The sequence below is a fragment of the Leptodactylus fuscus genome, chromosome 7 (assembly GCF_031893055.1).
Source record: "Leptodactylus fuscus isolate aLepFus1 chromosome 7, aLepFus1.hap2, whole genome shotgun sequence".
In the NCBI taxonomy this organism is placed as follows: Eukaryota; Metazoa; Chordata; class Amphibia; order Anura; family Leptodactylidae; genus Leptodactylus; species Leptodactylus fuscus.
The window spans coordinates 128,522,771-128,548,078 of NC_134271.1; the positions used below are offsets into that span (position 1 = coordinate 128,522,771).

The window sequence follows — 25,308 nt, forward strand, 5'->3', positions numbered from 1 at the left end:
GACCAGCCTTAGGGTGCATTCACACTGAGTAAACGCTAGCTTATTCTGAACGTAAAACACGTTCAGAATAAGTGGCGTCTAAAGCAGCTCCATTCATTTCTATGGGAGCGGGGATACGAGCGCTCCCCATAGAAATGAATGGGCTGCTTCTTTCACTCCGTGCAGTCCCATTGAAGTGAATGGGGAGTGCCGGCGTATACGGCAAGCTCTGCTCATGCTGAGCCGTACACGCCGGCACTCCCCATTCACTTCAATGGGACTGCACGGAGTGAAAGAAGCAGCCCATTCATTTCTATGGGGAGCGCTCGTATCCCCGCTCCCATAGAAATGAATGGAGCTGCTTTAGACGCCGCTTATTCTGAACGTGTTTTACGTTCAGAATAAGCTAGCGTTTACTCAGTGTGAATTCACCCTTAGGCTGGTCTTACACGGCAAATGGTCTGTAATTGAGGGTTTTCAATTGTGGATACATTATATTCAGTGCGGCCTTTTACACCACTGGATATTTTATCCGTGGTGTGGCCGGGCTGCAATTGTGGTCCACAATTTATACAACATGTCCGTAATGGCCGTGAATTGCGGCCCTTCACGGACTAGCCCGTAGAACTCTATGGGCGAGTGCGGCAGGACATGGATGTCTGCGATGTCTATGTTGCCGATCAGCAACTTGCGGACCGTACATTCGATACGGTCGTGTAAGACCAGCCTTACTTTTTCTCCTCCTCTTCCCTCTCCATAAACTTCTGTGAACTGCTTTCCATGTTCACTGAGACCAAGATGAGCAGTTCAGAAGGAAGGAGAAGATCTAACAGGAGATAGATAAGATAAGATAGAAGTTTCTTATATTCGCTTGAACTATTCACATGCAAATAGTTCCCGTTATAGTGATGTAGAAACCTTGCTTGGGTAGAATAAAAATGGTAATTCAATGTAGGATGAGCCCAAGTACATGTCATGGCCGCGGGGAACCCGTCCGCTTTTCTCTTCCCGTTTTTTGGTGACTAATTTCTCTCTTTACATTGCGGATTGGATCCTCGCCAACCTTTTTCCCTTTTGTGTGTCTTTCGGCATCCGACTCAAAGAATGTCATGACATTGAGACATGGCGTATATTAATGAATTGCCATTTATAGCTTTCTAGGAATCTGACTGAATATATCAAAACTTCCCAGAAGAACGTTTTACTTCATGTGGCTTTTTCGTGAAAGCTGGGGTGAGCAAGGCATTCGCCAATCATTGATTCTGGTTTTCCTCGCCTATATACACCTATGCTTAGTGATGTGTATACAGTATCTGGATTTGTTATTTCAGTTATCCAATTATCGGGCTGCCCTGACCCTACTGCCGCAGCTTCTATGTTTTTTTTTGGTTTTTTACCAGGCACAACGCCATAGATATGTTATGTGGCAGCTGTGGCTGGTTTTGGAGCTCGACCCCCGTTCATTTGACTGGCTCTGAGTGGCAGGTAGGCCACAAGACTGACATAGGAGAGGCTGAGAAGACTAAAATATTATAGGTGTTTTTTCAGAATTTGATATTGATGATCTATCCTTTAGAATCAGTCGTCAGTATCAGGTCAGTGGGGGTCCAACACCCAGTACCACCCACTGATCATCTGGAGATGATCCACCACCATCTGAAGGCTGCACTGTGTAGTGCCTGCGCAGAGTACTGCAGCTCTGCTCCCATCCAAATGAATTGGGCTGAGCTGAAATAACCTGACCCTGCTACTAAACAGTATACAGAGCCTTCTGCTTCTAGCTTGGTACACTATATACACAGACCAGTCCTATTAATGTGACCAGCGCCTACTTTTGACGTCAACGTTAAATAACTAATGGCAGAAGGCGCGTGTCATCAGCCATCTGGGTGCACTCATCATGGATCAACACAAGTATGCATCTATCCTTGCGGACCATGTTCACCCCTACATGCGAAATGTTTTTCCTCATGATGATGGCATCTACCAGCAGGACAATGTGACGTGTTATAAAGCTCGCCGTGTACGTGTGTGGTTCGAGGAGCACCAGGATGAGTTTACCGTACTCCCTTGGCCAGCAAATTCCCCGGACTTGAACCCAATCGAGAATCTGTGGGACCACCTTGATCGGGTTGTTCGCACCATGAATGTTGAACCACATAACCTAGCACAGGTGGCCACGGCACTGGAGTCGGCATGGCTCAACATCCCAGTGATCATCACAACATCCCCTCTCTTCCTGCACGTCTCGCAGCGGTTCACCCTGCCAAAGGTGGTTATTCTGGATTATACAGGTGGTCACATTAATGTGATTGGACTGTGAAGGCAGCTGATAAGTGGGGTTTCAGCTGTGGTGACTCTGCTCAGGCTGTCTCAATCTATACAGTACAGCTGACATACAAATTTCAGTAAATGGGACATGTTGGGCTATTAGGACTGCTCTAATAGCCATTGTGAAAACTAAAATGTTTTAAGTTTGTTTTTTTTGTTTATTTTTTTTACATAATGATGGCATACCAGTTTAACCTACCATCCCAAATTTGCATTTGTTCTGTAGGCAAATGTCTGTAAGCCAACCAACCTGCAGTTTCTTTCTCTCCGCTGACAAATGCTTGAGAATAACAAAGTGAATTTCACATCATTTCGCATTCGTTGGCTGCGTCGGGAGTCAGTAAAGCGGCATAAAAACGAAGTTCCTATACGCCAGACCTGTTCCTCAGCTGCGTGGCTATTAATGTGAACAATTCTTGTGGCCATTAAAGACTCCAGTGTGGTCACGTCGGCCCATTACTACACGTACATATTTGCCTCATCTGTCGGCTTGACATATATTGAAACCATCAACCTAAATGTTCTAATTTGACCAAAAAAAAAATCGCTTATTAATAATTGAAACTTAGGGGCGGGCGTCGTGCTTCCCTACTAAACTTGTGAATTATAGATGAGTGAAAGTGCAAAGAAGCTTTCACTAATTTAAATAGCCTCTTGCTGATCTTATGGCTTATTATGCTTTTAATTAGCTTAACCCTTGCATTGCATTACACCCTATTCACACATTACTTTATGGTATCAACTGTTTACCTATAGTCTGTAGCATACCTTATACGTTGTGGTCAAACCGGAGGTGACTTAATGTCTGTGTAAGAAGCCATAAAGGGTCTTCGGAGTCTCTGTATATCATATACCATATCGTTCCTTTGTCTTTGTAAGCCTCCAATCACATACAAAAGTCCCCCCCACCCCCATTGAATTCCACATGATAGTTGTAGAAAGATTATGTGCTCCATCAGGTGCCATATTACATATTGGGTAATACATTTTTGTATGGGTGCACCATATAGCACCTGAAGTCTAGATGGGCTCAGCACATTATGAAAGTTACCTATACATGAGTAAGTACATGTTTCCCCTAAAATCTGACTCTCTGGTTGTACTAGAATGTCATGATCCCAAACCGGGATCTCGCCTTATTATCTGTGAACGTTGCCTTATGGGGGGGGGGGACAAAGAGAAGTAAATGCCAACCAACCGGACAAGAAAACGCACATAGGATGCGTGAGACGTCTTCTTATTACGTCACAGTATTTTATAGGAACAGGCTTTCCAATGTACAACTAGATTCCTCCCAATGGGAATGATACGTTAAGGTGTTGTCGCCAATCAGAATTGTGATACCATATGAAGTAATCATGCGTACATCAAATAGGTTGGGGCTGATTTATCATGCATTTTTGGTTTATTAGGCATAAAACTTTGAAATTTAACACCATTCTTCATAAAATCTGCCCCATTGTGCTTGGATGCAGAACATCGTGATCTAAATGAATATGTTGGCAATAGGTTCAGCTAAAGGTGTTGTCCCAAAATAAAAAGAACCAAAACTAACTTTACTGAAACCTCACTTCTTTTTTTCAGTCACTTCTGGCCCTGCTTCATAGTTCTGACGCTGGCCACAGAGGTGACCCACCTTTAAGGGCTCGTTCACACAGGGCAAGAGGGGGCGGATTTTGACGCGGAATCAGTCTCAAAATCCACCCCCTTACAATAGAAGTCTTTGTAGGCCGCTAGCGTTTTTTTTTTTTTTTCCCGCTGCCTCAGGAAATCAATTCAAGTCAATGGCAAAAACTGCAATGGCAGAAACTGCAATGGCAGAAACTGCTAGCGTTTTATTACAAAAAAGGCCTCAAAACGCCAGGCATTTTTTTCAGGGTTAGTTCACATGGGCACAGAGGGGGTGGATTATGGCGCGGAATCCACCTCAGAATCCACCCCCTCACAATAGAGGTCTATGTAGACCGCTACCTTCCTTTACTTCGTGAGTGGTATGTTGCCGCTCACGGAAAAAAGAAGCGAGCTGACCTTTCTTCAGGCGGATTCTGCGGCTTATTGAGCAGCGGCAGCACCCTCCGGACTAGGCCCATTCGTTTTGGGCCTACTCCAGAGCGGGAAGCCGTGACTGACAGTCACAGCAGGCGTATTTTGGTCCCGATTTCGCAGCTTCTCAAAATACGCTATTCCGTGCCCGTGTGAACTAGGCCGTAGAAATCAGGGAGAGGTGTATAGGCTGTTTGATACTTTTTAACCCAATCTAAATCTTTTTGCCACTTCTTTAATCCATTGTTTTTGGTCCTGTTGTGTGTGTGTGGTGTTTTTTTGGGTTTTTTTCCCATTAGGTTTTTGCTTTTTCTGTGCTCCTCATCCTCATAAACAGATACCTAGACGACTTTCAAGGCCGGTCGATCCTCTGTAAGATTATAGCTGATGCTTGATGCGGCAGATTGGGTTTCTCGATGGTTATCAGATCCTCGATAAGCGACTCCTGACTGTAATTACATTTTTTTAATAGACTCTGAAGCAGAAATAGAGTCGCTTCTCACACCTCTCCGTGTTAAACAGTTCAGTGACATGTACACTGTATTAAAGCTGGAAATGCCCCAGGGAGAAGTTTCTGGATCTTTCACACGCCAGGACTTTGCTTCAGTGTATGCAAGCCAAACAAAAGAGCGGAACATAAATGGAAAAAACAATGTCCCGGAAAGATTGGGACCTCTTCTAAAGTTTCAGCTTAGTACAGTAGAAATCGGGCTCACTGCATCGTAACGGACATGGTTAGTCCGGGAAACATGGGACACATGTAGTCTATTTCCAGGATGGAATACAGTCCTTCGCCACTGCCAGATACTTCTAATTTCCTTTCATTGGTGTTGGGAGACCCTCCAACACCAATGACCTTTTCCCATAAAAATGGCCAATTTGCTCTACTTTTTTGTTTGGGGGACCTTAAGCAATTGGGAAGCTGACCCAACTATCTTGGATTAGGTTAGTAAGGCCTTACACAGTCTACCATGGTTCCATTATCGTATTTCCTAAACCACTGTCCATAACCTGACCCTTTCGTTGACTGGCGGATCCAATGCACCTAGAATGTCCTAAATTGAATGGCGTGAGCCTGTACGTTGCAGGATTTGAGATACTATATAAAGTTTATGCAGCCTCCTCCGCACACTCACGCACTTGGGAATGCGACTTGATATTCTGGAATGCAGCTTAGGCAAGTACATTCCAGCACATGGAACAAAGGAATTAAGGCTCGACCCTGCTACCTCCAATGAATGCGCTTCCCATGCTTCTCAGAAAAGTAGGATTTGTCCACTAAAAGAGACATATTGTGTGTTCCTGCGAACTGTCAGAACTAGGAATTCCTCTAAATGTGGAGGATTCCACCGCCTTATTTCTTGACTTTCCTAAAATGGAAATCTGTATGTAATTTTGTGTATCCTATTAGTATACTTCAGAGATAATAAAATAATGCGTGACCAAGGGATCCTATCATTGGATACCCTTTTTTTTCTGACTAACACGTAGTAATAGCCTTAAGAAAGGTTATTCTTCTCCTACCTTTAGATGTCTTCTCCGTGCTGCCGTTCGGTACAAATCCTGGTTTTCTTCGGTATGCAAATTAGTTCTCTCGCAGCACTGGGGGTGTCCCCAGTGCTGCAAAAGAAATCTCCAGCGATGCATCCATCTTCTTCTGGAATGGCCTCTCCCTGTGTCTTTCTCCGTACTGGGTTTCAATCTTCTAGGCCTTGGACAGAGCCAACTGCGCATGCCCGGGCCACAGGAAAATGGCCGCTCACACAGTACGCTGGTGTAAGCGGCCATTTTCTTGTGGGCCGGGCATACACAGTCGGTTCTGCCTGAGGCCTAGAAGATTGAAACCCAGGACGGAAGAAGACACAGGGAGAGGCCGTTCCAGAAGAAGATGGAGGCGTCGCTGGAGAGTTCTCTCGCAGCATTGGGGACGCCCCCAGTGCTGTTTGAGCACTGGGGACCGCCTCCTGTGCTGCAAGAGAACTCATTTGCATACCGAAGAAAACTGGGTTATCTACGGAACGGCGGCGCGAAGAAGACATCTAAAGGTAGGAGAAGAATAACCTTTTTTAAGGCTATTCCTACGTGTTAGTCAGAAAAAAAAGGGCATCCAATTACAGGATCCCTTTAACCTAAGCACAACCCTCCAGTGTGGACATTTAGGAGCTCTGCCAACCATGAGATATGCCATCTAGATCCTTGAATCCCAGATTTCCTATTATGAATGCTTCTGGGCACTGGCATGAAGGTGACGTTATGTGGCACATCTAGTTTGGGCTGAAATGTTTTCACGTGATAGGTATGCCAAAATTGTGGTGTAAAATTCTGGCTCACATTAAGGCAACTAAAAGGTGGTATAAACATAGACTAGACAGTCTAAAGATACACCGGATGCTTCGGACACTGATAAGTCTGGAAAATTTCCAGACCGCCTGTCTAAGATGTCTATACTAACTTACTATAAGTAAATCTGGGCAAAGATCTATATGTGGGTTCTCCCTTTGGGCAGTATCACTAGACTGGGTAATAATGGGTAATAAAATAATTGGCCAAATCGAGATGGGTATGGCTCTATGGTTGTCATATGTTGTCAGGGATTGAGCGGATTATGATCCTGTTGCCCCAGAAGAATACACTGACGTACACACGATGTGTCTCAAAAAAAAGTGTAGTGTTTCAATTCCTTAGTGGAATTCCTCTCCAGTTCCCTTCCTTTCAGTTTCCTTCCAGTTCCTTATTCCTTTCCTTCCTTACATCAGGCTTCTTCAGAGTCTGAAATGCGTTACAAAGAGATTTTCAGAAAAAACTGTCCCTCTGTGAAGATGTTGGTGGACAGCGTCTTCTTCCTTCCTGACTGATAGCAGGGTCTGCGGATACAAGGCATATTGCCTGTTTTGGTTTGTTTCTTTTCCTTTTTGATATGCATACAAAACAAAGAGGATTAGAACATAATCCGAATCCCTAGTTAAGATGGTGTACGCGTGTCTAAAATATTAATATGACAATGTGGACCAGGCTGAATACGAATGAACATATGGATGTCATGACTTTAGGATCTGAGGGACCTTCGGGGCCTCACCAGAGATTGAAGAAAAATTGGCTCTGATCTAGAAGTGCACCCCCTCCCATCACGGTATGCCTCAGACCACCCAGCTGTGCAGGGAACAGATGGGACTGTGCATGAGGAGAAGAAGCTGCTGCCGGATACCTATGGAGGATGCAAAAGATTGCACATGCTGAAATCTAACCTGCTCGACCCTTTTTTCCCCCAACCTTTACATGCACATGAGGCATTTGGTTGATCTAAGTTTGACAGAAATAACTCTTAAAGGGATCCTATCATTAAAATGCAATTTTTTTCTGGGTAGCACATAGGAATAGCCTTAAGAAAGGTTATTCTTCTCCTACTTTTAGATGTCTTCTCCGCGCCACTGTTCGGTATAAATCCTGGTTTTCGTCGGTATGCAAATGAGTTCTCTCGCAGCACTGGGTGCGTCCCCAATGCTGTAATAGAAATCTGCAGCGCCGCCTCCATCTTCTTGAGGAATGGCCTTTCTGCGCGTCTTCTTCCGGCGCTGGCTTCAAACTTCTAGGCCTAGGCAAAGCTGACTGTGCATGCCCACTGGCCACAAGAAAATGGCCGCTTACATAGTATTATAAGTAGATATGTTCTTGTGGCCGGCAGGCATGCGCAGTCGGCTGCCCGACTTTCGTTTGTTCACTGTGTATGCATTGGATTCCACCAGAGCTGTTTTGTGATGACCTATCCCCCCCCCAAGGGCCCTTAGTCAACCAGAAAGATCCTAGGTAGTGCGACTATTTGGGGATCAATGCCACCATCCCGTCTATTTAGGGGTGATTTTCATATAGGGCACACCCAAAGTTCCTTTCTTAGATAGCTTAGGGATTAGAGATGAGCGAGTACTGTTGGGATCAGCCAATCCGAACAGCACGCTCGCATAGAAATGAATGGACGTAGCCGCCACGCGGGGGGTTAAGCAGCCAGCCGCCGTCAAAGCGGAAGTACCAAGTGCATCCATTCATTTCTATGGAGCGTGCTGTTCGGATCGGCTGACCTGAACAGTACTCGCTTATTTCTAGTAGGGATGAGTTTAGAAACCTAATCCTAGTGGTCTAGGAGGGGTAAAAGGTCCTGGCAGGTTCCCTGAGATGCTGACTCGGCCTATTCCAAGACTATGACCTCCTTTTTGTGAATGCGTTCTTCAGGTATCTTGAGCATGTGAAATTCCTTCTCCTCTGTAGTTCTGTATGATGGTGGTTGAGTTATGAGCTGTTCTTCTTTTTTCGGCATGGTGTCAATTGGTTTCATTTAGGTTTCCAACTTGCTTTACAACTCAGATACTTTGGGCTACTTGCCATTGTTGGTAGCCCCTTTCCATTCTATTCTTCAGCTTGGTATGACCTTTGCGTCGTCCATTAGAGGTCCATTTATACAAGGCTGGTATTGACTATACGATCTTACTATCACTGCCCAGTGTAACGTATCTGACGCCCCAGCAGCGAATGCTTGTTTGTCTGCATCAGATCTTTCATGCGGATCTAGAAATCCTGTTTAGCCGGCGTCACGTCTCCTCATGTAAGCAGGCGATGTTCTGCCAACAATAATACGAATCTATGTGGATGAACGGTCAGACCGCCTTTCGTCCAAACATACCGTCAGTGGGATCAAACTAGCTTGTCGTATGGTCATGTTTATTTCCTGTGTGAATTGACCCTAGCTTTCCAACATAACGTTAAAAAAAGATGATAAAGCAAAACTTAGAAAAACAATATACACAACACTTTTTTGGGGGGTTTTTTTGTATGCAGGTTTCCTTGGGTACAAAACCGTTTTATGGAGATGACGGACTTTTGTTGTTTTTTTGCTTTTTATGCACTTGTGGATATTTTTGGGATCGCTTCTGCTATTGTCACATGCTGTAAGTTCTCTCTTCCTTTACCTACAAACTAAGTGAAAAGGGAAATAATAATGTCTTGCCGAAACCAATTTTTCTCTGTTTATTCTACTTTTTCTTGAGCTTTGTAGCAGATGACGGCGCAATTTAAAATTTTACCTTCTTGTCTTTTAGTTGAATCTGCAGTACATGGGTACATTTCATTTATTTAGCTTACTTATCTAGCGCTATATTCCACCACATTTTACAGTCAATCTACATTCTCTAGCAGTATATTTTTGGACTGTGGGAGGAAACCGAAGTACCCGGAGGAAACCCATGGAAGCACAGGGAGTACATACAAACTAGAGATGAGCGAAGAGTAAAATGTTCAAGGTTCGATATTCGTTTCGAGTAGCCCCTCAATATATGACTACTCAAATCAAATATCGAACCCTATTATAGTCTATGGGGGGAAAATGCTTGTTTCAGGGGTAGGCAACATTCGATCAAATTACACGTAACAAGTCCACGAGTGAGGGTCAGGCTGGATCCTCTGAGAATTCTTCTCCATGCAGCGTCCCCGCGGTGTCTTCCGGCTCTGAATTCACTCTGCCAGGCATCGGGCCTGGGCAGAGCCGACTGCACATGCCTGCACTACAAGCAGAAGACGCCGCGGAGAAGACTTCTAAAGGTAGGAGAAGAACCAGCGTTGATTGGCCGACTGTATAGCATTCGGCCAATCAATGCTGGTTCTGCATCGAACTTTTCCATTCGAATAGCGAGTGGTACTCGATCGAGTACGAGTATTTCAAATACCGTAGTATTCGATCGAATACCTACTCGATTGAATACTACTCGCTCATCTCAAATACAAATGCCTTACATAGTAGATGAGGTTTGATGAAGACATCAGTCCATCACGTCCAACCTATAACCCTACAATCCCTACAGTGTTGATCCAGGGGAAGGCAAAATACCCCATGAGGCTCATACAGATTGCCCCATTTCAGGGGAAAAAATTCCTTCCCAACTCCAATCTGGCGGTCAGTATAAAAACCCTGGATCAATGAGTCCTTAAAAATCAACGAGTCCTTAGAGATATCCTTGGTGGGCTCAAACCTAGGGCCACAGTCTTATCCTCAAAAATTTGTCTACCTAATATACCTCCATAGATAATAATCAGTCATGTCCTGGATGGCAAATATAGGTATTACAATAATGTATATTTCTAGTAGGATGGTGTATGTAAATTGTAGTCAAGAAATGGAGAGGGGAGTAAGGCGCCTGGGTAAAAAAAAGTTAGGTTAATGTCGGCCAAAGCCAATGCTCTTGGTGGGATTAGTTGACTTCATGTGTATGGGGGCATCTCGACAGAGGAAAAAAGTGACCATATTTCACAAAACGTGGAATTAATAAGATTCAGCAGTTATGGGGTAGGGCCCTGGAGAGTAAAAGTAGAGTCTTGTTCATTCAGTAACTTATCCATGTACAAGCTTAGAGCCTGAAGAAGGTCAGGTCACGGTCTACTCCACCCTGCTGTGAGGAACTTTGGGAAGGTTTCTCACCCCATCGTGTGAAGGTCCTCCATTTGTTTTCCAGGTTATTTGGTTATACACCTGTATGATCATAGTAGGTTTATATTTTTATTATCACTTTTAAGTATTCCCTAACAATTTGGTCATTCTGTTTTTTTCGCGTCCCATTGACTAATTCTTCCCAGGTACGGCATGCGTACATGGTCTTACGGAGAACATTGAATGATCACACGCACTGTTGCTCAGCCAGTTGTCGAGTAGTACGCTGCATTTTGTATACTAAGAAGGTCAGACAAGCTGAAACCTCTAGTGAATATTCAGGAGTGGACATCGAGTAAGTACATGGTGTAAAGTGGGCCATACACATTAGATGAATGTTGTCCAAACCAGCTGACCATCTAATGCTTATGTCCATGTCCCAGCTCTTCCACCAGTAAAAGTCACGGGATAGAAGGGTCGGGCATGTTGGATTTTTAATATCGGAGGCATCTGGCAGTGGCTTAAACCTCTCTTTTTGTGTAGAGGAGTGTTCCAGGCTACATAATTGATGTCACATCCTTAGAATAGGTCATCAATTAAAGATTGGCAGCGATCCAACACCCAGACTTCTGGCCAGTCAGCTGTTTGAAAGGGCTGCCGCGTCTTCAGTACTTGGCAAGCACAGCGCCATGCATTTGTGCAGTGGCTATACCTGGTATTGACCATTACTGATTAACGTGATGTCACATAGGCTGCTGTTGCAGGGATCCTGGATGTCTGACCCCAGTGGATCTATCCTAAGGACAGCACATCAATTAAAAAATCCTGGGAAACAGGGCTGGACATTTGATCTAGATCAAAATTACGCCATTAATCTAGCCCTTTACCTCGATCACGATCTACGACAATTATTCTATAAGTGTTAGGCGAATCTCGAGGCGGTTTCGTTTGGATGGAACACTTCCGAATCAAAATGACTATTATTATACTCTGGGGTCTCTTCCCTGCTGATATCAGAGGCCACATAGATGCAAGCGTTGCAAAACCACATGGCCCCCATGACCCAATCACAGGTCTTAGCGATCCCTGACTATAGGTAGAAGCGCTGAAGACAGCAGGGAGTCATGCCAGAGCCCATGAGACGTTCATAAGACTGTTTTTTTATGTTTGATCACCTCCCTGGGGCCTCTGCTTATTATACTCTAGGGTCTGTAGAGACCCCAGAGTATAATAATAATAGATTGGGATCCGATCTTTCCCGATTGCTCAACCCTACATGTTTTTCCCACAGTGATTGGCCAGTAGCCAAGCATTGTGGGAACTAACGTGAGACCTCGATCCCGCCAAGAAAGATCGGGATCAGAATTCTGATCGCGATCGTGAAGTTTATTTGATCGTCGATCGGAATCCGATCTTTTCCGATCTCGATTGCTAAACCCTAGTCTTGGCCATGTCATTAGAGCGTCTTATTTGTATATTCCTTACGCAGAATTCTTACTTTCTCTCCCTAAGGAAACATACTAACCTTTCTGACCTCCGACTCCCGAATATTATATAGGACCCCAGAGACTCTGTCCAGATGTAACACACATCCCCTATCACTTCTGGCTTCATTCACATCTTCTTGGCGTGTGTGCCCGCGCTGAGATTCCTGCATTAGAGGTTACAACATTCTGGATTCATGTGGGTTATTTGTGGTAAGCGCGCACAGCAGATAGGTGGGATGACCAACAAAGTAGCTGTTGATCTCTTAGTGCTACTGAATGTTGTCACGGTCCTGTATAGTAGGGAGGAATGTGTGACAGCTGCCATGACACACCACTGCACGCTGCTGCGTCCTTCCACAGGGTGTAAACAGTCGCCGCTCTTGAGCAATTACATTGAAGGAGATGCCCCTGATGAACAGAAAATGCTGCTATATGAAGGTTTTCTTTGGAAGTCAATTGATTTACGTGGGTATTAGTTATAGGATATAGGAACAGCTTCAGTGGTGTAACTGCAGCGGAGGCAGCTGCCACAGGGCTCGGGACATTAGGGGCTACCGCTGCGTTTTTTTTTTTTTTTTTAATAGGCTGTAACGGGGCCTATTTACTTACCGATCCTGGCTTGGGCCATGTCAAAAGTTCACCACGGGGCCCTGCCATTCCTAGTTGCGCCACTGAACAGCTCCTTCGGGAATTTTACTGCCAATCCCCTGTAAAATCCACATGTATTAGGGCTTGTTCACATCTGCGCCCGGTCTCAGTTCTGCAGGTCTCCGTTTCCTGCACAAAACTGAGGCAGGAGACGGAAACCTGCAGGACTCTTTCATACCCATTCATTTGAATGGGTTTGAAAGATGTCCGGCCTTGAGCGCTGGTGAGCGTTTTATGGTCTCTGCCGTGAAACCGTTTTTTTTAAACCGGACACAGAGTTGGACATGCAGGGATATATCAATATGTGAATCTGTGAGGTCCAACACCCAGACCCCACACAGATCAGCAGCGGACTTGGAGGTGTGCGGGGTGGTCCCATTCAAGTAATGGGCGTGGTTCTGCAATTCCCTAAATCCACTGCTATCCAGAGGACAAGGCTCCTGTGCCACTATGATTACCTGCCTGTCCCCTGCTGTAACTTCTGACACCCAGACACTGCTAAAAGAGCTGATCTGTACGAGGGCTGGGTGTCAGACCCCACAGATCACAGGCACTGATGACTGTTTCCTGTGAATAGTTCATCCGTATTAAAGATTTGGGGCCGGACAACCCCTTTAATACCCTCACCATTTGTCAGTTTCTGCAGCACGTGGATGAGATTTGCTGAAGCCTGATCCTCTTTGCTGCTACTGTAAGGGTATATTCACACAGCAGAATAGATTCTACCACAGATATACAGCTTGTGGATTCGCGGGAGGGTTCGCTCCATTGTCATTCATGTGACAAATCCATATGAAAGTTTTCCATGTATAGGAGCTTGCAGCAGCCCCATTCACACGCATAAGATGGCACGCTGATATAGGTGCAGAATACGCGGTGACGTTTACTCATGGAACTTATCCCAAATGCTAGGTATCCTTGCCGAACACGACTTCCTTACTATCCATAACCAATGTCCTGGGATTCCCATAGTTCAGGTTTTCACCCACAAATCCAGACTATAAAAATCTTGTGTGTGAACGTACCCCTACGGTAGCCGAAGCATTGTCTGTCTTTTCTTTTAGGTGTATGTGTACTAATTCTGCCCCTTTCTATAGACCTCATTGGTAACGATTCTGTACGTTTTCTCCCCAGTCTTTGGTCTGCCAGGAACAGATGGCTTGCGTTTCAAATCTTAAGGAAAACGCGCTTTCTTAGCTCAAAATGTTATTTTACCAGCTGCTATTTAGTGGCTTAAGAAAACAGCACAACATCCGAGCGATGCAGCTGACACAATGTCAGGAGGACACATCATCCCTTTTCCTCCTTGTCTTTTGTCTCCCGAGAAAGTGCGATTGTGTTTTTGGGGCCTGCATATGGCGGCTTGTTATTGGCTTCAGAAAGTGATGAAGGCGAGCCTTGTTATATTGTGTGGCTTCAGAATAAGCCTATTGTTTTTAGACAATTTTTTTTTTCCTTTCAGCTATTCCTGGTGATAGCTATAACCGCTTGCTTAGCGACATCACTTTCTGAGTACTTAAAGGGTAACTAAATGTTTCGAATAACTTTAGATTTTCTGGCAGCGTTTGTGACATTAATAAATATTATGATACTCTCACAACAGATTTCTCGCTCCTTTTGGTGAAATCCATATTCTGTCCCTCATTTATTCTTTTCTGGTCGCTCTGTTGCCAGCAGAAACTCGAACACCACTTCTCGCACACGACCTCCTCACCTCGCCCTCTCTCCTTAGGTGTCCCCCAAGGCTCCGTCCTAGGACCCCTCCTGTTCTCCATCTACACCCTTGGCCTGGGCCAACTCATAGAATCTCATGGTTTCCAGTACCACTGCTATGCCGATGACACCCAAATCTACATCTCTGGACCAGACATTACCTCTCTGCTGGCCAGAATTCCAGATTGTTTAGCAGCCGTAGCCTCCTTCCTCTCCTCCCGCTTTCTCAAACTCAATATGGAGAAAACAGAGTTTATCATCTTCACCCCACCCCGTATGGCCCCTCCACCTGACCCATCTATCAAAGTTAACAGAACCACAATTACCCCTGTCCCACAGGCCCGATGCCTTGGGGTAACCCTGGACTCCGACCTATCCTTCAAGTCACACGTTCAAACCCTCAACACCTCCTGCCGCCTCCAGCTCAAGAACATCCACCGAATTCGCCCCTTCCTCACCCCTGAAACCACTAAGAAGCTCGTCCATGCCCTCATAATCTCCCACCTAGACTACTGCAACACCCTTCTCCATGGACTCCCAGCTAACACCCTCGCCCCCCTCCAGTCCACCTGAAAACTGTGCTGCTCGCTTAATCCACCTCACCCCCCGATCTTCATCGGCTGCTCCCCTCTGCCAGTCCCTCCACTGGCTACCTATAGCCCAGCGAATTGAGTTCAAGCTACTAACGCTAACACACAAAGCCATCCACAACCTGTCCCCTCCATATATCTCTGACCTCATCTCCAGCTACCTGCCCACACGTAACCTCAGATCCTCCAATGACCTCCTACTCCGCTCTGCCCTCATCCGCTCCTCACACAACCGCCTCCAAGATTTCTCCCGTGCATCCCCTATACTCTGGAACTCCTTACCAAGACACATAAGACTGACCCCACAATCACAGGATTCAAGAAGGCCCTGAAGACTCATCTATTCAGGAAGGCCTACAACCCCCAATAACACTATCACCGCACCCCCATCTGTACAGTCTCCCCCTCTCCTTCTGTCTCTACCCCCCCCTTCCCTCATAGATTGTAAGCCCTCGCGGGCAGGGCCCTCTACCCCACTGTGCCAGTCGGTCACTGTTAGTATTATATCTACCTGTATATTTTGTGTATTGTATGTAACCCCAAATGTAAAGCACCATGGAATTAATCTAATAATGTACAGCGCCATGGAATTAATGGTGCTATATAAATAAACAATAATAATCGCCGATAGTGCGGGTCTCTAAGATCTTGTCTAAAGCAGAGACGCGCAGGCTGGGGAAGAGGAGTCACGTCAAACAAATATATCTTGTAATTTTATAACAAGATAATGATCCAATGATAGGATCCCTTTAAGGTCATTTTTTAACCATCTGGGGTCCCCTAGTATTGCCAGTAGTTGGTATACAGATGCTACTAGTGTTGTATAATCTGTTCAATATTACAAATTGTACAGCGCTGCGGAATATGTTGGCGCTATATAAATAAAATGTATTATTATTATTATTGGTATGGATATTCTCACCCATAGGGGGCGCACTATTGGCCTTAGCCTTTCAGTCAGAAGTCATTCTATGGGTTTGAGAACTCCTAATCAAACCTCGGAGACAGCAATCCTTGCCGAGGAGTTGTCGCATTACTTGTGTCACTTCTCCTGACAGCTCATACAAAATGTATTACTCAGCAGGTGGGGGCAAAGCACAGGAGGAAGCACAACGCAGGGTTAAAGGGAAGCTGCAGTCTCAAGACATTTAAAGGGTTTTTCCAGTCTTCTGTAAGCCCGGCCTGTAGGCTTATTACTTCATTAAAAGTTTGGGAACTTTTTCTACACTCCTATTTTATTAATACATCTCTGCAATGCTTATTTCACATTGTGAATTTACCCCTTGTAAATTTACCCTCTTCACATCTGCTTTGGAGTTTCTGTTCTTCTGGTCCATCAGGAAAAATAGTCCTGGATTGTAACGGGGGTCTATTGGGTGTCTTAAAATTTTTATTTTATCATTGGATTAGTCAGAGGTGTAAATTGAATCTTCTACGTAATATCCAACAGGGCTCTCACTTACCATATACTAATACTGGTAACTTATGTTGTAGAGAGGCTCCAGGGCCCAGTACGGATTGTAACCTCTATATCTCTGTATAGCCACCCCTTTGAAGTCAGGCCTGCAGTACTTTTTGTCCAGGACTTTATTTCGGACATTGCTCAGGCATCAGGCCAACGCAGATGTGAATATAGCCTTACTCCCAGAAGGATCCATGTCTGCCGCCACTTTTCCTTCGGTGCTCCCAGTTTCTGTTTACTTGCACATGGCACGTATCCGTTACAGCAGTCTCGTGTCTTATTACTGTCATTGTGGGGATGTATGGAGGGAGCCATTGTGCCAGTAATACGGATCTGTTCAAGTAAACTGATGCAGGAAGACTAGAGGAAGGGCAACCATAGGTCCGGGTTCCTGTGGGACTGGTAAGTAGTCATTTTTCTTGTTATTTGAGGCCATGTGCATCTTATACACTTTGTGCACCCCTAAACCCCTTGCTGTCAGTAAGCAAAAGCGTTCTGGTAATTCGCATTCAGTGGATGGTCCAAATACTGGGTCGCCCATCAGTCCCAAGGATAGGAGTTCCTGAGTCCTGTGCCTGAATGAAGCTATATATATATATATATATATATATATATATATATATATATATATATATATATATATATATATACACTCAGCGGCCACTTTATTAGGTACACCATGCTAGTAACGGGTTGGACCCCCTTTTGCCTTCAGAACTGCCTCAATTCTTCGTGGCATAGATACAACAAGGTGCTGGAAGCATTCCTCAGAGATTTTGGTCCATATTGACATGATGGCATCACACAGTTGCCGCAGATTTGTCGGCTGCACATCCATGATGCGAATCTCCCGTTCCACCACATCCCAAAGATGCTCTATTGGATTGAGATCTGGTGACTGTGGAGGCCATTGGAGTACAGTGAACTCATTGTCATGTTCAAGAAACCAGTCTGAGATGATTCCAGCTTTATGACATGGCATTGCATTATCCTGCTGAAAGTAGCCATCAGATGTTGGGTACATTGTGGTCATAAAGGGATGGACATGGTCAGCAACAATACTCAGGTAGGCTTTGGCGTTGCAACGATGCTCAATTGGTACCAAGGGGCCCAAAGAGTGCCAAGAAAATATTCCCCACACCATGACACCACCACCACCAGCCTGAACCGTTGATACAAGGCAGGATGGATCCATGCTTTCATGTTGTTGACGCCAAATTCTGACCCTACCATCCGAATGTCGCAGCAGAAATCGAGACTCATCAGACCAGGCAACGTTTTTCCAATCTTCAATTGTCCAATTTCGATGAGCTTGTGCAAATTGTAGCCTCAGTTTCCTGTTCTTAGCTGAAAGGAGTGGCACCCGGTGTGGTCTTCTGCTGCTGTAGCCCATCTGCCTCAAAGTTCGACGTACTGTGCAGCGTTCAGAGATGCTCTTCTGGCTACCTTGGTTGTAACGGGTGGCTATTTGAGTCACTGTTGCCTTTCTATCAGCTCGAACCAGTCTGGCCATTCTCCTCTGACCTCTGGCATCAACAACGCATTTCCGCCCACAGAACTGCCGCTCACTGGATGTTTTTTCTTTTTCGGACCATTCTCTGTAAACCCTAGAGATGGTTGTGCGTGAAAATCCCAGTAGATCAGCAGTTTCTGAAATACTCAGACCAGCCCTTCTGGCACCAACAACCATGCCACGTTCAAAGGCACTCAAATCACCTTTCTTCCCCATACTGATGCTCGGTTTGAACTGCAGGAGATTGTCTTGACCATGTCTACATGCCTAAATGCACTGAGTTGCCGCCATGTGATTGGCTGATTAGAAATTAAGTGTTAACGAGCAGTTGGACAGGTGTATCTAATAAAGTGGCCGGTGAGTGTATGTGTGTGTGTGTGTATATATATATATATATATATATATATATATATATATATATATATATATATATATATCTTGCATTTGCATGACCACCACTCCATTGTCCTTTATGGGATTGATGGAGTACTCATCCATCCTCTGTAACAGCATAGTAGATTTATAGATAGACTTATCTACTGTATATCGGGCGCACATGCAGAGTATAGCTCCATTCACACAGGGGAGCCCTGTTTGTGTGATCACTGTGGGTTGCCTGTGGTGGAGAATGGTTTATGAAGAAATGCGCTGACAACAATGTTCTGGTGACTCAAAGGCGGGTTTATTTGGTTGGAATGCAAGTCATCACGTTTGGCACAAAGCAAGCATTGAGCGACCCAAAGAGCCTCGTACCCACTGCTCACCATAGTGCTAGAATCATCACTGTGTAGAGTAGCAAAGCTGCAGTCAATGTCACATCACACTGGGGTGTTATTTCCAAAAATAGGAGTCATTTCCCCCGTTTGCCGTGGCTGTAAATTATTTTCTGCATACAAATACAAAGCAGCGTATCCATCCTATGAAGACGTAAATGTTTTATGTCCACACCATAATGGAAAATCCGCTGTGTATGTGCCTGAAATCTGCTGGAAATAAACCAAACTGTACATGGTTGGCTGCAACGTTCATTGTCAATACTCTAGGTTTTTCTCCTTATTTATATGCATTGCAAGTGATTACTCCATGGTGAGATTTGTAACAAGATGGAGATTTCCTTGGAGCATTTTATGCACAGCGTGAGAAGATTTTTTTTTTTCCCCCCACATTTTTTGTTGCTGATTTTGCTCCAGTTTTTTGAGCCAAAGCCAGCAGTGGATTGAGCTGAAGGGAGATGTACACGGCATTCCCCTCCCAAATGAACGGGCTAAACAGGAGCGTGTCTCAAGCTGCGGCAAGATAGGGCATCGCGCTTCTTTCTTCTGCTACTAGCTAGCGGGGAAAAAAAAGCAATTGGCTCCCATTCAAGTCAATGGGAGCCATTTTTCCAGGTGGACTCCGCGTCAAAACTCAGTTTGAACATATCCTAAGATCATCTTCTATATTTTCCCATTCATTTTGGCTTTGGCTCAAAAAAAAAAAAAAAACGCAGCAAAATCCACTGCAACAAAAAAATAAAAAAAAAATCTAAGTTCCCATAGGTGTTTTATATGTTTTGATGACCTATCCAGAGGTCTCTGTCTTTTCTAAGTGCCTAGCAGGAAAGGAAGAGGAAATCATCAGATTTGTGAAATTTTTGTGCCAGAAAACCAGTGGAAAAACTCTTCCTTGCTAGTTATACCATTCCTTTGTTATTCCTTCCAAATATCAGCCTCCCCCACCAAAAAAAAATAAAATGTATTCAGATGCCCCCAAAGGTCAATTATGACCTTATGGGGACATAATGTAAGAACAATAATAAAATAATAATATAATAATAAAAAATAAAAATAATACTAATAATAATAATGAAAATAATAATAAAATAAGAATAATACTACTACTAATAATAATAAAAATAATAATAAAAAATAAGACTAATAAAAATAATAATAATAAAAATACTAATAATAAAAAATAATAAAAATACTACTACTACCACTACTACTACTACTACTACTACTACTACTACTAAATAATATAATAAAAATAATAATTATAAAAATAATAAAAATTAATAAATAAAATGGTAATTAAATGGTAATAATAATGACTCACCAAAGCTGTGCCCACATCACAGGTAAAAATTACCGCAATCAAAAGGAAAATAAAAAATATATATTATAATTATTATTATTACATTTTTTTTTTTTTTTTAGATATTATACCACAAACTGGTACCTTATAGACATACATGAAAGACTCACTTTCTTGGATGTATAAAAATAAACGTGCAAAATAAATATCACATAAAAATAAAGTGCTACGTGTCACCGCAAAAAAAGGCTTAAAAATTTGATGAATAACCCAAATGATAAAAATATTATAGCCCTCGAAAATGAGCATATGCAAAAACCCCAAAAATGTGTCTGGTCCTGAACCAGAAATTGGTCCTGATGGTACTGAGCAGTGGAATAAAGGTGACCTGTCCTGTTTATTTTATGGTTAATGCTGTAAAAGCAAGTAAATGGCACAACGCTGGCGTTACCCCCCTTAAAGATTTGGTACAGGTGATGTAATATGGCGCTATAAGCACAATTTCTCCCGCCCTCATGTGAGTGGAAAGCGGGAAGAAAAAAATGTAAATTTTCAGCTGTGCGAAGGGGTTAAAGCTTTGAGCGCTCCCTCCATAAATATTGTATTGTAGATTCCTTTTATGTATTCCTTATTTCCTAGTGACCGTCTATGCCGCCCTCCTATGATGGGGGGGGATAGGTTCTTCTCTGACAAGTCTCCATGTATCCTCTGCTCCTGTTCTATCATTTATCGGCTCTACAATTTGCACTTTGTGTTTTCCATAATATCTGAACAAGCCATGTTTGCTCTTTCCTGGAAGTTAGCGTGCAGATTCCTTGATGCTGCTGACCTAGATTTTTCATTCATCCCTGTAGAGATCCTCTCTCGCATGGTGGCTGTGGTTGTAGAACCGGAAGAAAGAGATTAATGAAGTGATGGATGATTTATTTATTTTTTATCAGAATGGTTTGCAGCTGTTTGTGGAAGAACAATATGGAGACTGCAACGCGTGACCACTGTACTACTGTCATGGTGACATTGCAGTGGGGTAGTGTACGTAACATACCGTGTATACTCGAGTATAAGCCGAATTTTTAAGCGCAGTTTTCGTGCTGGAAAAGCCCCCCTAGGCTTATACTTGAGTTAATAAGTTTTCCCAGTTTTTTGTGGTAAAATTAGTGGGCTTGGCTTATACTCGGGTCGGCTTATACTCGAGTATATACGGTAATCTTATGGGGTCACGTGTATAGGCATGTATACATGCAATTTTTTTTTTTATCATTGAGTGTGCCACATGTTGGGAGAAAATTGCATACAATTGCTTTTTATTGCAAATAAACCCAACACACGATGTGGTACCAGATACAAGTAATTTATTACCCTGGTGCTCTGGTCTTTGGGTGAACGCTCCCGATTTGCCACCAGATTGTTCATCACTTCTTTATATTCCCTGTTAATATATTGTTTTTTTCTGGGTAAACCTACAAAACTGCTGCTAACAACGAAACCGATAAATTATTAACTTTGAGTGCAGAATCTGTGAGACCCAGCGTGCCGCCTGACGTCATGTGTTTGCACGCCTAACAGGTTCCTCCTATCAGGACAGCCATTTTCTATGTTTTTATACTCGGGCGCCCCCAAAGCAGGGGACCAGGTGAGAGAGCAGGGGTATAGGCACCGAGTAAGCTACACCTTCCCCCACCGACAGCAGATCTTAAGCAGGTATTGTCGTCTTTAAAAGAAGGGTCCTTGTTAACCTGCATTTCACAGGTATCCTGTGTGCAAATAGCTGAGTAAGGGGAGTCGCATTGTGTTTGTTGCTCGTGATATGTTTGACATTGTAAAATCTCCCAAGTTTTGGGATACTAGTTACTAGTATATTAACAATAATAGCTGCTGGATCTATAAAAGTGCAAAATATGTGTAAAACCTGGCGCCCGTGGGTATAATAACGGTGCAAAAGTGGCAGCTCCTACCCAGGCACCAACCTGGAAGTCTGGTCCCATGCTCTGACAGTGTATTTTGCATTGGCCTGATGAAGACGCCAGTCTGCCATCGAAACGCGGAACCAATAAAGGCTTTTAACTCCTCCTTGAGTCCCCATCATGAGTAGCGCTCCATCCTATATCGCGTTTTTTTAATTTAGTCTTCTCTGGATCTATAAAAGAGGATTCATGAATGATATAGGGACTGTGCATGCCCTGCGCCTTGATTTTGGAAGAGTTATTCTGGCCTGACTCTTATTCCTAGTTATATATTAAGTTTACTCTTCAAAAAGGTGGCTCTAGAGCATTGTCCTCCAAGGAGGTCTTATTGCCTAATGTAGATCCCACAGATATTCTTATAGATTTCAAGCAAACGTCAGCAAATCCTTGGCTCCCCCTAGACCTTGGAGAATCCCCGGGGGTAAGGCCTACCTTCTTTATTACACAGTCTCCAAGGATTGTTGACTCCTCAGTAAACAGTGGTCAAGGCTAGTCATTGAAAATGCCCAGATAAAGGTGGTCTACACAGTGGTTGCTTATCAGAAGAGTGGCCTAGGTATTTACAGCCCCATTGTTGACCTCTTACTATACAGGCTATTATCTAAGGTCAGGGGTCTGATCCAGGTTGGACTTACAACACCAATCCATAAACCCACACCCCATATAGTCCCCTGTAGTGTACAGCTGAATTCTGACACATGTTGTGTCGATATATGGGTGGTGACCACCGGCATGTGCCAGGAGAATCAGGAGTGCATGTCCCAGTGCATGTGCAGGGTTTCAGGAAAGCTGTGTACCATCATCCCTGGGCAAAAAGACACCAAACCACAGGGCCTGCTGAAGGGGGAGATCTTGGATTCCCAGATAGTCATCAATCTCCTTGACTTTATAAAAGTAACTTTTACATGGAGTAAAACTTCTTATTCCACACATTGCAGACACACTTGGCCATAAGAAAGGGTTCATGCCAGGATGGTATACTGTACCTTGAAATACCTCCATAGCATACTCTATATACAGAGGCAACCAGTAAGAAAAGTATACGCTATCCTGTCCTATGGGCCCGCCTATAGACCGTCATACGTCAGAAGTATCTATTGGGGATTCCACCTTCGACATCTGCTGCAAATGCAATGAACTTTGTAAATCATTCCCTTCATCCTCTCCTGGTTTTCTTCACCAGTCACATTCAGAGTGTAAGTCGCCATTCTGCAGCTTCCCCCTGGAGTCTGTACGCCGTGCGTCCATGTGTCCATTTATCTGGGTTCCCATAGTGCAGCGCTCCCTGCTAATATAAAAAGCAGGACCCGAGAAAAGCAAAGGATTTGCAAATATCAACATTTTCATGGAGATTTGCAGCAGCTGCTTATATTTTTCTGGCACTTTTCTATAATGTATCTGTACAGAGTCCAGGTTGTTGTGCTCAGACTAGATCTGATTGTATTTTCACAGCTGAGGGCAGGGGTAGCAATGGTCAGAGTTAGGCCCGGTTCACGTTTCATAGACTATAATGGGGTCCGTGCGGAAACCACATGGACCCCTTTATAGTCTATGGAGTCTGCGGGTTTCCCAGGTATCTGCTTTTTAATGCGGATAGGTTCCTAAACTGAAGCCTGAACGCAGATGTGACCTGGGCCTTACAGTGTTCTCACTTGTGTTGGTTTCATCTGTTCTTCTGTTTTGTCCTAGCAAGGGACTCCATTGACTATCAGGCTCCAAGTGTGCAGGCCGAGGCTCTTGCAATGGGAGGGGGGTCCAAGTCTCTGTTCTGATGACTATAGAGCTGGCCCTATCCGACATCGGTCTGTGTATAGGGATAGTGTGGCATACCCGGCCCATAGGACATTTGGTCAGTGGGGAATGGCAGACACTTGGCCATAAAATAATCTCCCACGTTCCTTGGTCATGTGCATGAGGCCTAAGGGTATGTGCCAACTCAAAATCTGCTCCCATTCAGCAGAAAAGAAAAATAAGTGTCTTGCTCGATCTTGAGGCCGACTCCATCTGATAACTCATTGATGAAATTCCACCCGGCTGCTGCAGAAATTGCAAATTCAGCGGCAGATTCATCACTTTTTCAGCTTGTACACACGTGTCCTCCTTAAAGGACAGGCAGTATATACCTTGAGAATGGTGAAGAATTGATTCAAAGTCTATAGAGAAGCTGTAGACCATTACATTTACATAGAACAATACTGGCAAGCTGTAATCTGTGGGGCGTATTGTGAGATGGGGGTGTACGGTTACATATCCAGCACTTATGTTCCTGTATTTTGAGCGGTGCCCGTGCCCCGGACCGGCCTCTGTGCTAGTCAGAAACTGGTTTGTTACTCATTAACCTGTCCCTAGTCACATGTTCATTTATGAGGACAGGACTCGGGTTATGTGAGACTAAATGACTAATAATCTGTAATGGTTAATATTGTGCAAGCCTTGTGTGACTGCTCATCTATAGGTATATGATTCAACACTGTGACGTAGCCAGGGTTATTATTTTATAGCCATGTGTTAGTAATTGAAAACTACTTAACCATACTGGGAGGTAATATATTAAAGAGATGTACAAGATAAAGGGCTAAAAATATTCTGAAAATAAGTTGCCAATATCATATTATTAGGAGTACACCATGTGGCACCCCCACCGATCAGCTGTCCTCACACAGAGAATAGAGCAGGCAGCGGACATCTCTGCGTAGTGGTGAAACTGAGTCATTGCAGCTGGATATTGATCTGCAGTACCTGGTCTGGCCACTATATCCCGAACGGAGCTGTTTGCTTCTTGCTTAGTTCTCTGTGTCAGGACAGCTGATCGGTGGGGGTGCCAAATGTTGATTCCCCACCAATCTGATACTGAAGAGCCATAAATGTTAAATGTGAAACGTGTAGGTTACACGCATGTGCGAGTGCATAAAATTCATGTCAAAATATGAATGTATACACAAGGAAATCCTCACCAAGTCTTGCAGATTATCAACATGTACGTGAAGATTTGGTGCGGATGTCACAATGACTGATGACTTCAGTAGTATTGTGGTACATGGGTGTATAGCCATAAGGCTCTTCACACCGAATTTGGGATATACAGCAGAGTATTCC

The 25,308-nt window shown here is 44.0% G+C and overlaps 2 protein-coding genes across 9 annotated transcripts in view; one reads left to right on the forward strand and one right to left on the reverse strand.

Moving 5' to 3' along the window:
- The window catches only part of MTA1 (metastasis associated 1), a 229,858-nt gene that overhangs the window by 69,644 nt on the left and 134,906 nt on the right, over positions 1–25,308 (reverse strand). The gene's annotated exons all lie outside the window — the stretch shown is intronic.
- The window catches only part of PACS2 (phosphofurin acidic cluster sorting protein 2), a 74,825-nt gene that overhangs the window by 9,364 nt on the left and 40,153 nt on the right, over positions 1–25,308 (forward strand). The window lies entirely within an intron of this gene.